Source organism: Galleria mellonella, unplaced genomic scaffold, assembly GCF_026898425.1.
Source record: "Galleria mellonella isolate WM207_F2 unplaced genomic scaffold, CSIRO_AGI_GalMel_v1 utg36, whole genome shotgun sequence".
Taxonomy (NCBI): domain Eukaryota; kingdom Metazoa; phylum Arthropoda; class Insecta; order Lepidoptera; family Pyralidae; genus Galleria; species Galleria mellonella.
In genome coordinates, this window is record NW_026442086.1 from 9,143,457 (window position 1) to 9,159,594 (window position 16,138).

The 16,138-nt window shown below is 36.6% G+C and overlaps 1 protein-coding gene across 8 annotated transcripts in view; it reads left to right on the top strand.

The window, feature by feature from the left end:
• The first annotated feature begins 6,251 nt into the window (after positions 1-6,251).
• LOC113514846 (calcitonin gene-related peptide type 1 receptor-like) overlaps positions 6,252-16,138 on the top strand; it is a 108,670-nt gene continuing 98,783 nt past the window's right edge. For all 8 annotated transcript variants that reach the window (XM_052897298.1, XM_052897296.1, XM_052897297.1 and 5 more), the window contains exon 1: positions 6,252-6,468. The gene's annotated coding sequence lies outside the window, so the exon portion shown is untranslated. The remainder of the gene's footprint in view (positions 6,469-16,138) is intronic.

Sequence of the window (16,138 nt, forward strand, 5' to 3'; positions counted from 1 at the left end):
AATTTACTATAATTCTGTCATTAATAGATTATCAAAATAAATTGTCAAAACATGTAGGTGTTGCTACGTAAAGAGAATCGTAATTGTAAACACAAAGAATCGTAATTGAAAACAGCAGCTTCAATAATGATGAAATTAAAATGGGACCAATAAGATGGTTTACGATACGCTGTGTGATCCTGAATAGGCCATCCCTTCCTTTCGCGTGGGAGTCGTAAGAGGCGACTAAGGGAACTTATGGTGGAGGGATGGGCTAGTAGCGTCCCTTTTAAAACACCATCAAAAGCCGAACTACGGTTGCGAATCCGACAGCCAAGCGTGGTAACTAGCAATACCCCCTAATAGGGGGAGGTTATGTTCAGCAGTGGACAGTTAACTGCTAATACAACAACAAGAGGGCTGCAATCAAAGTCTGTACAAAATTTACAAAGATATCGGGTGCACTCAAAAATACAGATGAAACGACAATTCTTTGTGATTATTTCTTGTAATTATTTATATTTATAATAAGTTTACTATTGTAATCTTTTGGAGGAAACAATAAAGAGTATCTATCTATCTTTTTTTTTATATTAAACTATTAAACTTTTTAGACTATTAAACTTTTTTTGTCGCCTCTTACAACACCCACAGGAAATCAAGGGCTGGACCATTAGTTGACCATAATAGTCAATATAAATATTGCACTGTGGTCCTGGCATATAACAGGCTCCTTCTTTTTCGTCGGAATCGTAAAAGGTGACTAAGGGACAACAGGATTCCTCTTAAAATATCACCAAAGACTAACTGCCGTTGCCAACTCACCTGACAAGCGTAGCGACTACAGGCAAAACTCTTGAGAGTCTCAAAAACATGGAGGACTGTATTTAGCAGCCGCCAGACAGCTGATATGATGTATCGTCAATACATCATACCAGCTGTCTGGCGGAATTTTAGCTGCAATCCAAACTCCAAAGTTGGAATATCGCCACCGAACGTCGGTAGTCGAAAATTGCGTAATCCGTTAAATAAAAAAAACTAGATGGAACGACGAGAGGAAGAAACGAAAGAAAGTGTATATGTAAATTTTTCCTAGTTCAGATTATATTAAAAAATTACATGGCTAAAAACATTGTTTTTTTTTTACTTTACTCTAATGGAATTGTACTTGTTATATACCGCACTGCAACTGGGATACACAGTGTAGCAGGATTACAAAGAAACAGTGCATAATACGAGCTAATGCTGCTGGCGGGCAGACACGACATTGTGTCTGCATTCTAAAATACAGGCTACATAATTATGTTCTCTGTTTGTTAACACCAATCCTAACAATGTTATAAATATGGAAGTTTATACAGATGTTTAGATGCTTGTATGTTTACTACTCAATCGTAACGGAATTAAATCAGGTACGCAGGTAAATTATATTCCAATTTAATACATGGGTTACTATATTATATTAATTCATGCAGACAAAAAAATAAATAATAAAATGTATTAATAATGTATTAATACGTTTTATTATTAAGAGAGTTTTTATATATTACAAGCTATTTCCCGTAAACAGCTCGTAATATGAGTTTAAAGATATACTTATGGTGGAAAAAATCCAAAAGAAATTTGTAAGGTGGCTGTACCAAAAACAGTACGGTTTCAAGGTGTCTTACCCCCATATATATCCGAGTATGTTTTTATTGGATACGGTGAGTTATAATACACTTAAAGTGAAACTAAATTTAATTGTGTATGTGTTAAAATTAGTACGGGGGAGAAAATTTAACCAAACCATACCGGTATCAATATCAAAAGGAGCGCCCAGTAACTACGTGCGAGCACGTAGACGGCACTTATTCGATGTTCCATTAAGAAGAACAGAGTTGGCTAAGCAAGCTCCCCTCTCTCTTGCATTGAAATTACTCAATGATGTTTTGAGCCGGTATCCGCAATTGGATGCATTTGCCTCCAACTTACTGGAGTTTCGTCGAACGACCACAAGGTGTTTGTGTGCAGAAATTTAGGCTCTAATGTTAAATCTTTTTTTATATTATTCCTTTTTTATATATGCTATTGTACTGATGATTTCCTGGGTGAGCGTATTGGAAGACTCCAAATCTCATCTAGTTGATGTAATAACATACATACATACATATCTGTCACGCCTGTCTCCCATTAGGGTAGGCAGAAACAATGGAACGCCAAATGCTTCGATCCAAACAAACCTCTTTCGCTTCTTCCACATTCATCAATCTTGTCATACACGCTCGTCGGTTACGGGTACTTTTAATTTGGCCCTTCTTCAGCCTTGATGTAATAAATAAATATATAAAAACTATCTTCAGCAGCAGAAGATGAGCAGCAGCGTCCCTCTTAAAACATAATCAAAGCCTTGCCTGCTAAGCGTGGCAACTAATGGTAGGTGAGGAAACCTATGTTCAGCAGTATATGGTTAACGGCTGATTTGATGATGATGATGATGATTTTAGTAACACAGGTTTTTTTTTAATGGATGATAATGGAATGGTAGCTCCGCTTGCGCTAATGGTATACGCTGGAGAGGCACCAGTGAGGGATGATAGGTGACGATGAAAGCAGGTCAGTTAGCCCATCGTGATGAATTGCACTAGAATTAACCACTATGGTTTTTTGGGGGAACCACGTGGAGGTCGACCTGATAGGGTATACTGCTAGCAATGGGGCAGTTAGACCCCATTACTAACAATCCCTTTCCCCCCAGTATCACAAGTTAATGTCTTGAAGAATACAGTGACTTTTTTACCATTTTTTTAATGGATGATAATGGAATAGTAAACCCTCCTGCGCTATCGGTATAAACTGGCGGGGCACCAGTGAGAGATTTTCGGTGAGAATGAAAAAGCAGGTCAGCAGTTAGCCCACCGTGACGAATTCAAGGATAGTCACGACGGTTTCCAGCGGGAACCGCGTGGAGGTCGACCTCATAGAGTATATTGATAGCAATGGAGAACAACTTGCTCATTACTAACAATCCTTACTCCCCCATAGACTGACCGTAAACTTGGTCTCATCATTATTTTGTAAAAAACACAAGATATCTACAGCACTTCATCCAGTTTTCTGAGCGTATTTATTTAGTAGGATCGCATCAAGCCCCCAGTCGTGCGCGTAATTTCACAGTACATTACAATATTGTCTAGACGGTGGACTAATATCCACAGCTGGGAGATGTACTGCGACTCATTTTAAATTTATACGCTTAGTGTTAAATCTCACAATCCTTATACGCACCATTACTACATCTTACAGCTTATATTTACATAGTATATTATGGAGGAGCATGAATTAGCTACCCTCGAAATTATTAAATATTTAAACATTGAATTTGTAATGTCAATTTATTTCAAAGAAATTCAGAATGTTATTACAATTTCTAGTAACATGCTATGTACATTACAGTTCATCTTCAGTCTTTGCTAAAGCCACTGAATGGAATAAGAATAACTTTATTATTCCATTGAACAAGATTAGCTAAAACTGTGTGTATGTGTGTGTGCGTGCGTGTGTGTGTGTGTGCGAGAGCGCGCGCGTGTGTGTGTGTGTGTGTGTGTGTGTGTGTGTGTGTGTGTGTGTGTGTGTGTGTGTGTGTGTGTGTGTGTGTGTGTGTGTGTGAGCGCGAGTGTGTGTATGTGTGTGCATGTGTATATGTATTTATCTCTAAAAATATAATAATAAGATACAACATTGTTTAATTATTTATTTATATATACTTTAATAGATAGTAAAATTCCATGTATATTTGTGCGGACAACACCGGACGGTGTTCTTTAACAGTCAAGCATTGGGCAAACCGAGAAATAAGTAGGCGGTTCGTTACTGAATAAAGGAAAATAAAGCAATATTTTATATATTCATATATTATAAACACATAATTAGACTAATATATACATATACAATATATTATATAAATATATATAAATAAAAACATAAAATATTACTATATCAAATAATTAACTGTAAACAAAGAGCAAATAGTCTACTCAAACAGAGGTAATTATGCAGGCGATTAATCCACTTTGTAATTATATAAACTTGAAAATATTGTAACAGTGCCCTTATAATCTTATAAGGTCTCTATAATCACTTTTGCAGCCTTGCTTCAGCTTTTCTCAACACCTTGGAGACGTTAATAATTCTATTAATCCATTCTTTAGAGCTTCTTATGCAGCTTGGGCAGTAATTTTACTGCCATGAATTTCTCTTACTTTGTTTCTTGCTTGTAGTATACGCAACAAGGTATGCGAAGGTATACAGGCGTCCATGTACATCCATCTATAATATAGTAAATTTATGGATCTAGCTATATTTTTTCTTTCTTGAATAGATGAAGCGGTAAGACTAATGTAAACAATTTTGTTCCTTCCCTTTAACAATACGTCAGTAAATAGTATTTTGAATATTTACAAGAGAATATTTAGAATAGAATAGAAAATATTTATTGTCTAAAAAACACAATTACAACAGAAAATATAAAAATATAACATATATAAGAAGTGTCTCGTATTAGGCAAAAGAAACTGGCTCAGCTGATGCTGCGAGTGTCCCGGTGTAATGTGTACAGCTGTACAACGTTGGTTTTCAACCAGTCCTTATTTATAAATATTTATATATAAAAAATATTTTATATTTATATATATAAAGTATATAAAAGAATTGTCTCTAAGAGATTGCTGTAACGATAAAACCGCCTTTTGTACCTTTATGTGTATATTTCAATCTGTATTCATGTTACTGTATTTCACTTGAATTATTCAATTGTCATTGTATATTTTTGTTTCTGATGGAATAAAAAGTTACATAAATAAATACATTCTTACATACATTAGATTTGGTGCATTAAATTTATACTCTTAAATATACAATGATTTTATTTTAACGCTTACTAATATAAATTTAATTTAATTCTAAGATGCTTTTCGCGCTCCCGCCTACATCGGCAGTACTCGACAGACGCCTCTGACTACTCAATTAGGGATTATATTCGTGAGCATATTTTTTAGAGGAAATACTACATAGTATTTACGGGTAATTCTTTAGAACTTAACAATAATATCACTTATCTCTACCGGAACTATCTCGTCTTTGAAACTAGAACCACGTGTACAAATTTACATAATGTTATAGGAAACAGACGAGCGATTTCGAAGATTACCGTGCACAAACATAGTGGCACGTGGATAGTCAATGTAGGTCAAACAGCTCTAAGTAATTGTGTACTTTGTCACCAATTGTTATGATTTGGTTTTGCTTGGTAGTTTATATTCAATGTTCATATTTATTTATAAAAGACACACCAACAATATGCTCACAATAATTAAGCAGACAATGTACAAAGTTATAAGTAATTAAAAGTGAATAACATCTCACTCCTCACTACCAAGCTAAAGGCCATATGAACACATCAATTAAAGGTGTATACAGCTCTCACAGATAAGCGTCAATGTATACTAAGTAACAATTATACAATTAGATAAGACTTAATTACAATAAATATGAAATACAACGTTTTTAAAGAAAACAACAGCTGATTTTCTTGAAATTGTGCGAGTATCCTGAAAGAGCTGTTAAGTCAGCAGAGCAAGTACACCAAAGGGAGACTTTGTACATAAATCGTTTGCTTGGGTACCTCTGTCCCATTTGCGTTTCAACCGTAAAGCAGTTGTATTTGCATGGCTGTGTTTCAGTTTGAAGGGTGGGATATGGCGTGAATTTACTGGGTACAGAGGAATAACACCTGAGTCCTCAGGAATGGCAACGCATGGGGGTATCATGGGCGAAACAATATACTCTGTTATGTCCATGGTACTACACATGTCTATAGGCGACGATTACCACCTTCCATCAGGTGGTCCGTCAGCTTGTTTGCCATTCTAAGTTGTATAAAAAAGACTCATAAAAAATGATTGTACAAAAATACTTTTTAACACTTTGCTGACTGAAAATTTCGTCATGATTATAAAATATAAATAAAAAAAGTATTTTTTTTTTTGGTTATGAACGCCTTGTAATCTAAATAGTGTTGCCCGTCGTGGTAGGAGAACGTACTTACGAGTACATGATAGTGCAATCACGAATTTACTCGTCACCGGTCAGCAAGTGTTAAGTTTACTTTAATAAAAGTTATTTCTTTCTTTTTATAGGGCCTAGGGACACAAGTTACAGGGTACACCCTGTAACTTGTGTTGCCGATGCGTCGCCGAATAACACGGCAGCAGCGTGAGGTCGAGCGTTGTACAGAGCGTTGTGTTGCGAGCAGTCAGTGTTCGCCATCCATTCGCACCGTCCGCGCCGCTCGCGCGCTCTCTAACGCGCCGCGGACCACTCGGGGCTCTTATCAAGAAATCACTAACTCTTGCTTATACTTCAGTGCAATTGTGAAGTTCCACGGTATAATCAGTTATCGCTCCACTGCAACGTACCACCGTCGCTACGGGCCAGTGAAACCCGCCGCTGGTAAGAGCCAACTTTTTGAACACCTGTTGATTTATTTGCAAAACTTACATTGATTTGTTGTTATTCATAAATGTATAAATTCTTAGTTAACATTAAAAGTTGTTAAATTTACGAGAGTACGCTCGTTGAAGTCGTATCGTTAAAAAAAAAAAGGAATACGAGTACATATATTTTTCCAAAAAAATTGCTCGAGTTAACGAATTAAAACGTTAATTATAGAATTGGACTGAATTAAATATAGTATTAAACATTCTTCTTAATATACTAGTAATTTCTGAAATTCCCTACTACATTATTAGCACCAAAATACAAAATTTTGGCGATCGATTGAAAATATAGGTAAAAAAATTATTGCAAAGATAAATACTCTAATTTTCCATAAAATATATTAACTTTATTTTTGAAAATGACAGAATACAGTATCTGCCAATTTTAAAGAATAAACAATGTTTGGATTTATGGAATGCAATTTCGGCATTAACACTCTTAAATTGAACATTTCTTTAATAGACACCTGAATTTATTTTACGTGTAAATATTACTGGTAATTCATAGATTTACTCGTAATTCCACGTGAATGCGAATTACCTCGAGACGACCGATTGTAACATTACACGAGTGTTATCAAAATATTCATTATCTTTTAAATGCAGAAGAAAATTATTAAATATTAGTAACTTCATACAATTTTTTCAATTTTTATTCAAATAATCAAATATATGAAAACCCGCCGGATTCCATGCAAACTTTTCCTTTAACTTTGCATACGACCCTTTCATCCTTTTCCAACTGACTTCAAATAAAAGAAGACTCTCAATCTGGTTATATTTTTTTACATTTTTACCTCATAACTCTGTCAGTTTAAAACCGATTTATAAAATTATTATTTTTTTTTATCTAAAAGGATATTAGAACAAAATCGAATTTAAAATTAAAAAGAAAACTAATTTTTCCACAAAAGAAATTGGGTTTATTTAACACAACCTTAATTATTATTCGAACTTAATTTTATAGGTATGGACTCCGTGTTGAAGTTCTTTGGCAAAAGTTATTCAGTTTTATGAATACTATTTATATTTTAGAAGGGAAGAATTAAAAAAAAATCACTTATCTCTCGTCTCTCATATATGCCTAATCTACTTATGTATTTTTCTCGCTTCATTAGTTTTTTTAAAATGTAAAAATTTTATCGAAAATTCTTCAGGGGTTTGAAAAATACGTAAATGTTTCTTACAAACTTACGAATACGTTTTCATGGTTAAAATAATGATATACCTTAGATATCGTAGACTATGTACCATACTTGTAACAGGTACACCGACGTAGAGTCCAAAGATCGTGAGTCCACACCTGACTATACAAAAATATTTATGTGAAGTTAAATTTTGGGCTGTCCAGTGGTAGTAAGGATAGCTATATAATATAGCTGACATCAAAATCTTCCAAACTAAATTTTTGTCTCACTTTCTAGCGATTTAAAGCATTATTAACAAACCAAATTAATCGAAGAGATGACAATAAGTTTGCCACGACACACAGGATTCAAATCATCATCATCATCACCATCATTTCAGCCATTATCCGTCCACTGCTGGACATAAGCCTCCCCCGTAGACTGCCATAAGGAACGGTCCTGAACTACCTGCATCCATTGATTCCCTGCAATGCATTTTAGGTCGTCACTCCATCTAGTGGGGATCGTCCTGCACTGCGTTTCAAAATGTGGACATGTCAAATGCTTAATCGAGAGGCAAGTTCATCACATCCATTAAATATTTGACTAATGTCTCCACAACTCCAAAAGCACCGTCGTGAGCATATTTTTATTCACTGAAGTAAAAAATTATAGGAAAAAAAAATCGAGAATAAACCGTTTAAATTTCTCTCAGGCTTAGAACATAACTATTATAACTAATGCTTAAAAACCTTCTGTAATCCTACCGACGCTACCCAAGTAAACCCTTTGAGCCCTTTTAGTCCAACTGAATTATTATAATATTATGATTACATTCATTTTTGTTTGTATATACTACTAGTTTTGAATCGCAGCTTCGATCGCGTGATCAGAATATGTTTACTGATCGGGATTAAAAGAAGCCTATATCCTTCTCCATCCCATATAATACGTGTATTATACTAAATATCACAATAATTGGTTAAGCCAATAAGGCTATAAACAAACAAACAACTTAACTTTCATATTTTTTTTCTCATTTAAGAGTTTCCTCTTGTCGGTGCAACTAATTCATGCATCTTCTTCCAGCCAGCTCTATCCCAGGCCATATGCTTGACCTCCCTATACGATATGACATCTAGTGTTTCCTTTATCTGTCCCATGCAATTATTTCTCGGTCTTACCCTTCCTCTTTTGCCTTTTATTTTTCCTTCTATTATATTCTTTAAAAAATCGTCTTGTCATATAAGATCGCCCAGCATTTTGCTTCTTCTATTTACATTTATAAGTATAAATATTTATATTATGACTAGCTGAGTCTGCAAACATATTGCCATCTGCCGAATTAATTTTATTTATCAGAATTAAAACTATACTATCTTTTAAGTTGGACTTGAAGATAGTTGGAGAGGAGAATTAATGACACGAGATTTTTATTTACTCGCTTTAAAGTAATGACCATTATTTCCGTGTGATTCCGGCATAGAATAGGTCACCCCTTCCTTTCCCGTGGGTGTCGTAGGAGACGACTAAGCAAAGGCGAGGGATATACATCAGCGTCCCTCTAAAAACATCTCCAAAACCTAACTGCGGTTACTAATCCGCCAGCCAAGCGTGGTAACTACTGGCAAAACTTTCCAAGGGGGAGGTTTATGTCCAGTAGTGGACAATTAAAGGCTGATATGATTATGATGATGACCACCATCATCTACGACAACTCATTGAATGACCCGACAGTGGAGCATAAATTTTATATCATCACAGTGAACATTTTAAAACCTACTCGAAGAGGGGACCGAAAATTCCAAAATTACTTTGTTATTATCGTTTGATTTCCCCGGGGACATGTTACCGGCACGAGGAGTAAAGAGTATCGTAATTCAGATATAATCAATCCGGGTGATAAATTCCTCCAAGTCCGTGTATGAAGGATTGAGTGAAACATCCGAACAATATTGAAGTTTTACACCTTTGGGAAGGAAATTGCTAAACTTTCTTGTATCCTTAAACGTTAATCCATAAACGTAAGTGGTTTTTATGGAATGTCCACACAAAGACACAGTGGGGAAAGGACATTACTTCTTGTAAGAAAGGTAGACCGCCTTTCACATTAATTTACTAACTGTAATCCTTATTTTTGTAACTGCTGTAATAAAGGGTAAATATATAAAAAAAACATATAATTTACTACTATTGGTCAACCTTCTAAAAACATTAGTCATTCTGTTGACCGGACGGACCGTCGAGAACCACTCACGCCTGGAAATCACAGTGAATAATCCGCAGTGTTTTTAATAGGTAAAAACGGAATGATAATCTTGCCTGTACAATCGGTATTGGCTGGCTAGTACCAGTGAAGAATAATAGGTGAAAATGAAAGCAGGTCAGTTAGCTATCGTAACGAATTCCATAAGACTTAACCACAATGTTTTCCAGTAATAGGACCGTTTGACTCCATTTTTAATAATCTACTTCTCCCAGTCCTCAGAGTTGCCAATGCATGTTCTGTGTCATTTATGATGATTATTTTATATCTATAAACGACAACAACCACTAGCTAGCAGATGAGCTATCAGTTTGTGTCTATCTATATTGTACAGATAAAGATGCGTAGTATTTAAAAAATAACTATAATAAGTGGCAAACAATGACAGCAATCGCGTGGTCTTCAAACTAGAATACTGCGTGTTAAGAAAAACCAGCCAGCGAATATTTTCAAATACGACTACGTACACCCACCATAAAATTTAGAGACAGATCTATTCCAAATTTTTCTATTCTACGATTTTTATACATCGAATTTTGATAGGTCCTATGATCTGATGTCGCTTTATAATCTATACAAGTAGGGATATAAAATGAGCGAGGTCAAGCAGGCAATTATTGACAGTTGAGGCGTCCCATTCTGCGGGTGACTGGCTGGGTGCCGGGCCAGTCGTGAGTGACGAACTGGCAACACGACGCCGACGCCTGCCCTCATATACTCAAGACGATTAGATGATTTATGAGCGAATCACCGATGGACAATCGACACTATACTGTCGCTTCTATTTGAGCGTGAATGATAGATAGCCGCCGATATCCTTCTCGTTCCAGTGCAACGATTCGAACTCGAATGATCATTTTTAAGAACATTGTAGGACAGCCAGAAACGTCGATTTGAGTTCCGATTGGAACATTTTTTTCGACAAAAGTGCCAAACTACCGCATAATCACACCATTTGTCTAGTTCACAATCTAAGATACCTTGTGTTATGAGGATGCATGCAGACAACATCTGAGGGCATACTCAGAATACCCAGACTCAAGCCATAGAACAAAAGTTCGTTTCCCAAATTGGCCCGAAAAGAAATCAAATCCGCGACTTTATTTACGCAAAGTAACGTACCCACCACTACGCCGTGGAGATCATCGATGATGATGTTCGTTTACTACATACATCATTACCATCAATTTAGCCATTTCTTGTACCTACAACGTTCCATATTCATAACCTAACAAAGATTGACCCAGAATTTATCAAATGACATTCGTCAAATTCCTGCGATTAAGATCATCACTGCGACTAGTTTAGTTACATAGGCGAATTATCATCATAGACTATGTAAAACGAGCTGATGATGGTAACTCCTAGAAGTAAACAGCATAGAATCAATGCTCCATCTAATAATGAAATGAAATTATGTGACAGGTATTCGATGGATTGTTTTTTGTGTCAAATTTAGTGCAAGACCTATTCTCTTATAATAAAAGATAAATATGGCTGAAATAATGATTGAGATGGAGTATGAGACGAAAAGAAAGTTTCACATGGACAAAGTTGCGAAGCTCATCCAAGGTACTCGTATATTATATCTGTTTCTATATTAAGTAGCCCACAAGTATGTGTCTATCCGCAGTATGATATTAGTTTTGTTTATACACAGCGTTGGAGCAACAAACTGTTACAGCCAATTTCTTTACTACTCTTCATTATATGCAATAGACTTACATACTGTACATATCCGGGCATCCGTTACCAAATTAAACATTTACAGAAACCTGCGGCGCGGCCATACAAAAATAAACTTGGTTACTGTTTGGGTATTTTACGTGCATTACACAGAATCGTTTTTTGAAAGTTGCTCTAATGTTGAATTCAACATTATGAGGATTTACAACATATAATATCCAAACATTGCTCTTTCTCATGTAGCAGTTTTAAATAACTTTTGGTATTGCATCGTTAATTCTGTACTCGTTTTGATTGAACTCTTAGCAATTGATAAGTTCAAGCTGCCGCTTATAATAAAGAAGAAAATTTACTTGTTATATAAGACTAGCGACCCGCCCCGGCTTCGAACGGGTGCACATTACATCACATAACATTAGAAAATTCTATAATAATTATTAGTGTTTCTTTAGTATATTATGCATGTATTATACATATAGAACTTCCTCTTGAATCACTTTGTTTATTGAAGAAACCACATCAAAATCCGTTGCGTAGTTTTAAAGATTTAAGTAAACATAGGGACAGACAGACAACGACAGTGACTTTATTTTATACTATGTAGTGATAGTGATATTCCATCTTTTGAATCTTATCATTCTTTAAAACATCACCTTCTTTCAAACATCGACGCAACTGCGGCTGCAGTTAGGATTTGGTGATTTTTTTTTACAACTTAGAATGGCAAACAAACTGACGGCCCACCTGATGGAAAGTGGTAACCATCACCTATAGACATGAGCAGTACCATGAACACAACAGAGTATACTGTTTCGCCCATGATACCACCCATGCGTTGCCATTCCTGAGGACTCAGGTGTTATTCCTTTGTACTCTGTAAATTCACGCCATATCCCACCCTTCAATCTGAAACAGTCATGCAAACACAACTGATTTAAGGTTGAAACACGAATGGGACAAAGGTACCCAAGCAACTTTTGTACAAAATCTCCTTCTGGTAAGTCTGTTTTAAGATGGACGCAATGTGCCAATGTGCAATACGATTCCCATTGATTTTACTGTATTTAATGTCCATGGCTTCATGTATGGAATCCGTGTATGTATGTCAATAAATCATAACACTGTTACTAAATATAAATATAATTATAGAACACAATATCATAATCTATCCGTTGATCACAAAGCAATCGGCCGCCTCCGTGGCGTCGTAACAATATGGCGGCCGCCATTACAGTTGATACCTATTGTCGTGAGCCCACTATAACTGAACACGCTATCGTCTCTGATGACCATGATATGAGAACTGAGATTGTGTTATGAAACATTTGATTTTGGCTTGTTTACACGTAGTTTTTGGAGGGAAGAAGCACGCACGAATTCTTACTTGGACTATCGATATAATGCGAATAAATCTCGGGCACAGTTAATACCTAACATAACAATTTTACGTTAAATATTTTTTTTTTAAATATTATGTCTATAATCTGCGTTACTGCCCTGCAGAGTGAGGACCAGCCCCAACTACGTCCTGGCCATGTTGGCATGTAGACCGGATTCTTTCTACACGAACCATTATCTTGCGTTGTATGTCGAAAGAACTCAACATAATTATTGATAATTTGTAAAATATAAAAATTGTGGGTCATGGTGACCTTAATAAAGGATTATTTATTATTATATGTAAACTAAGCGTGGCAACTACTGACAAAACCAACATACGGGCAAATGCAGTACAGGACAATTAGATGGAGTGACGACCTTAAATGCATTGCAAGGGGTCAGTGGATACAGGTGGCTCAGGATCGTTCCTTATGGCAGTTTATGGGGGAAGCCTATTTTTAACAGTGGACAGCTGACAGCTAATATAATAATAATAAATATGTAAATTAACATGTAATTTCTTATTGATATTACAAATACAATATGGAATAAACGAGACACTGAACTCTATCGATTGCAACATGAATCATTACAATCGGTGCAGAAAAAAAAATACAGACATACCTTTTAGATTTTTTTTTTAAATTGACAATATTTTCGTACATCACACATCATGTAAAGCTGCCGTCCAATAAATAGTAAACGAAGGTAACCTAGACACGTTTATTGGCGAAGGGCGCCGCTCTCGTATGATAAGCAGTGGTATTAAAATAATCTACGACATGCACGGCAACAATAAAAGCATTTTCACCTAATAGGACTCATCGAAAGTCTTTTATTAGAAAAGGCCTTCGAACTTGGAACAAGTGAAGGCGAGTTTTATAACTGGCAAATAAAACAGCCACGGCTCAACAGGCGCCGTCGTCGCTCACGGAAAGTATTTAATAAAACGTTGGACTGTTTTATTTGAATTAGTTCGCTTCTGCATTAATCGATTCCGGATCAATTTCTGGGGCGTTGAACACTGGCAGATGAATACGACTTTCCATTTAAGGTTATAAAATTATTTTAAAATATTACGACTAGGAATGGCAGACTGAATGCTCATCGCTTGGATAGTGGTGTCCGTCACTTATCCATGTTTTTTTTTTTTAATAGATAATAATGGAAATGTAACCCCGTCCACGCTAACGGTAAATGCTGGCGGAGCACCAATGAGAGATGACAGGTGAGAAAGAAAGAGCAGCTTAGTTAGCCCATCGTGGTGAATACATCTGGAATTCAGCGCGAAGGTTTCAAGGGGGCCACGAAGAGGTCGACCTGACAGGGTATATTGTTAGCAATGGGACTGGTAGTCTATATAACTAACAATCCCTTCCCCCATACTTGTCTATGGTTACACGAATGGTAGTATGGATATAGTGGATAACGGTAAATATCAAAGGAAGATATGAACAAAGTACCCTACACGGGAAGTTCTATCCTTCTCCTAAGTCTGTCGTTAAGCAGCTGTACTTGCTTGGCTGTGTTATGATTTGAAGGATATAATACAACAGTACAGGGCGCAGACGCATAAATCCTCTGGAATGACAATGTGTGAGAGGTTTCATATACACCACAGTATGTTCTGTAAATCCTATAATACTGTCCAAGTCACCATGCGACATCACCATCTGATGACCCGTTAGCTGCAATATATTTTACGCTAGATGATGCTCCCTATACATGTCGTACCACCAGAGGGAGAGTTTATACAAAAGTCGATTGCTTGGGTACATCTGTCCCATTCGTGTTTCAACCGCAAAGCAATTGTGTTTGCATGGCTGTGTTTTGGTTTGAAGGGTTGGATATTGCGTGAAAGAAATAACACCTGAGTCCTCAGGGATGACAACGCATGGGGGGTATCATGGGCGAAACAGTATACTCTGTTTTGTCCATGGTACTGCTCATGTCCATAGGCGACGGTTACCACTTTCCATCAGGTGGACCATCAGCTTGTTTGCCATTCTAAGTTGTATAAAAAAACGTATAGGGAGGTCAAGGATATGGCCTGGCTGGAAGAAGATGCATGAATTAGTTGCGCCGACAAGAGGAAACTCTTAAATGAAAAGAAGAGAAGTTTTAAAATGATATAAACGATACTACCAGGCATTCTTAGATTACTAAATATCTAACTTTATCCCGACTAAATCCGCCGCTTGTTTGCGGAGTATAATGTACTCGTTCATTGTAATTTTAATTAGGTATTCCTTTCGACTGTCGAGTAGCGGCATCAGATAGCGCGGAGCAGGCAGCCGCCGCGCCTGTCGCCCGGTCGCGGCGTCGCGCGAGGCAATTCGTGCAGTAAACGCTCCCTGGCAATGACAGATGTGTATTGCTTTTACATTGTTTTGGATTCCGTGTCTAGAAATGTAAAAGCATTGTAGTCATCCTATTGGTGTCAGTAAGGAGTTCTCGGAATACTTACTGATGGTACTACCACAGTATGTCTACAAAATCTACAAAACATTGGCGATGATAATTTTAATTTTAATCTTTCCTTCTTTTTTTTATACCACTGACGTGGTACAAGCATACGGCCCACCTGATGGTAAGCGGTTACCGTAGCCTATGAACGCCTTACCAGAGATATTTTTTTTTTATACCATGCTGTAGTTTCTTGAGGTCGGCAAGGGCTCATTCCATAAACAAGCATACGCGCCCACCTGATGGTACAAAAGCGGTAAGATACAAACGTAGCCTATGAATGTCTGCAATACCAGAGGTATTACGCGCGCGTATCGACAGCGCGATCACCTATAAAAAAAACAATTAAGAAGAAACCGAATGTAAATGATGTAGATTCACAGGCGTAAATGAAATCGTTCACATTTTAAGAAGAAGACTTGCAGTTTCAATCATTAGAGAAGAAGTGTCAATACAGACTAGGAAACGGCACATGAGTTATTTAAGTTATTGGACAAATCAAGTCCATTATTGTCATTATTATAACAGTCTTTTATCAGTGATCGTTCATCATTATTATCATTTCACCCATTATTAACCGTCCATCACTGGATATAGGCTTCCCCCATAGACTGCCACAAAAAACTGTCCTGAGCCACCTGTATCCACTGACTCCCTGTAATGCATTTTAGGTCGTCACTCCATCTAGTGGGGGGTCG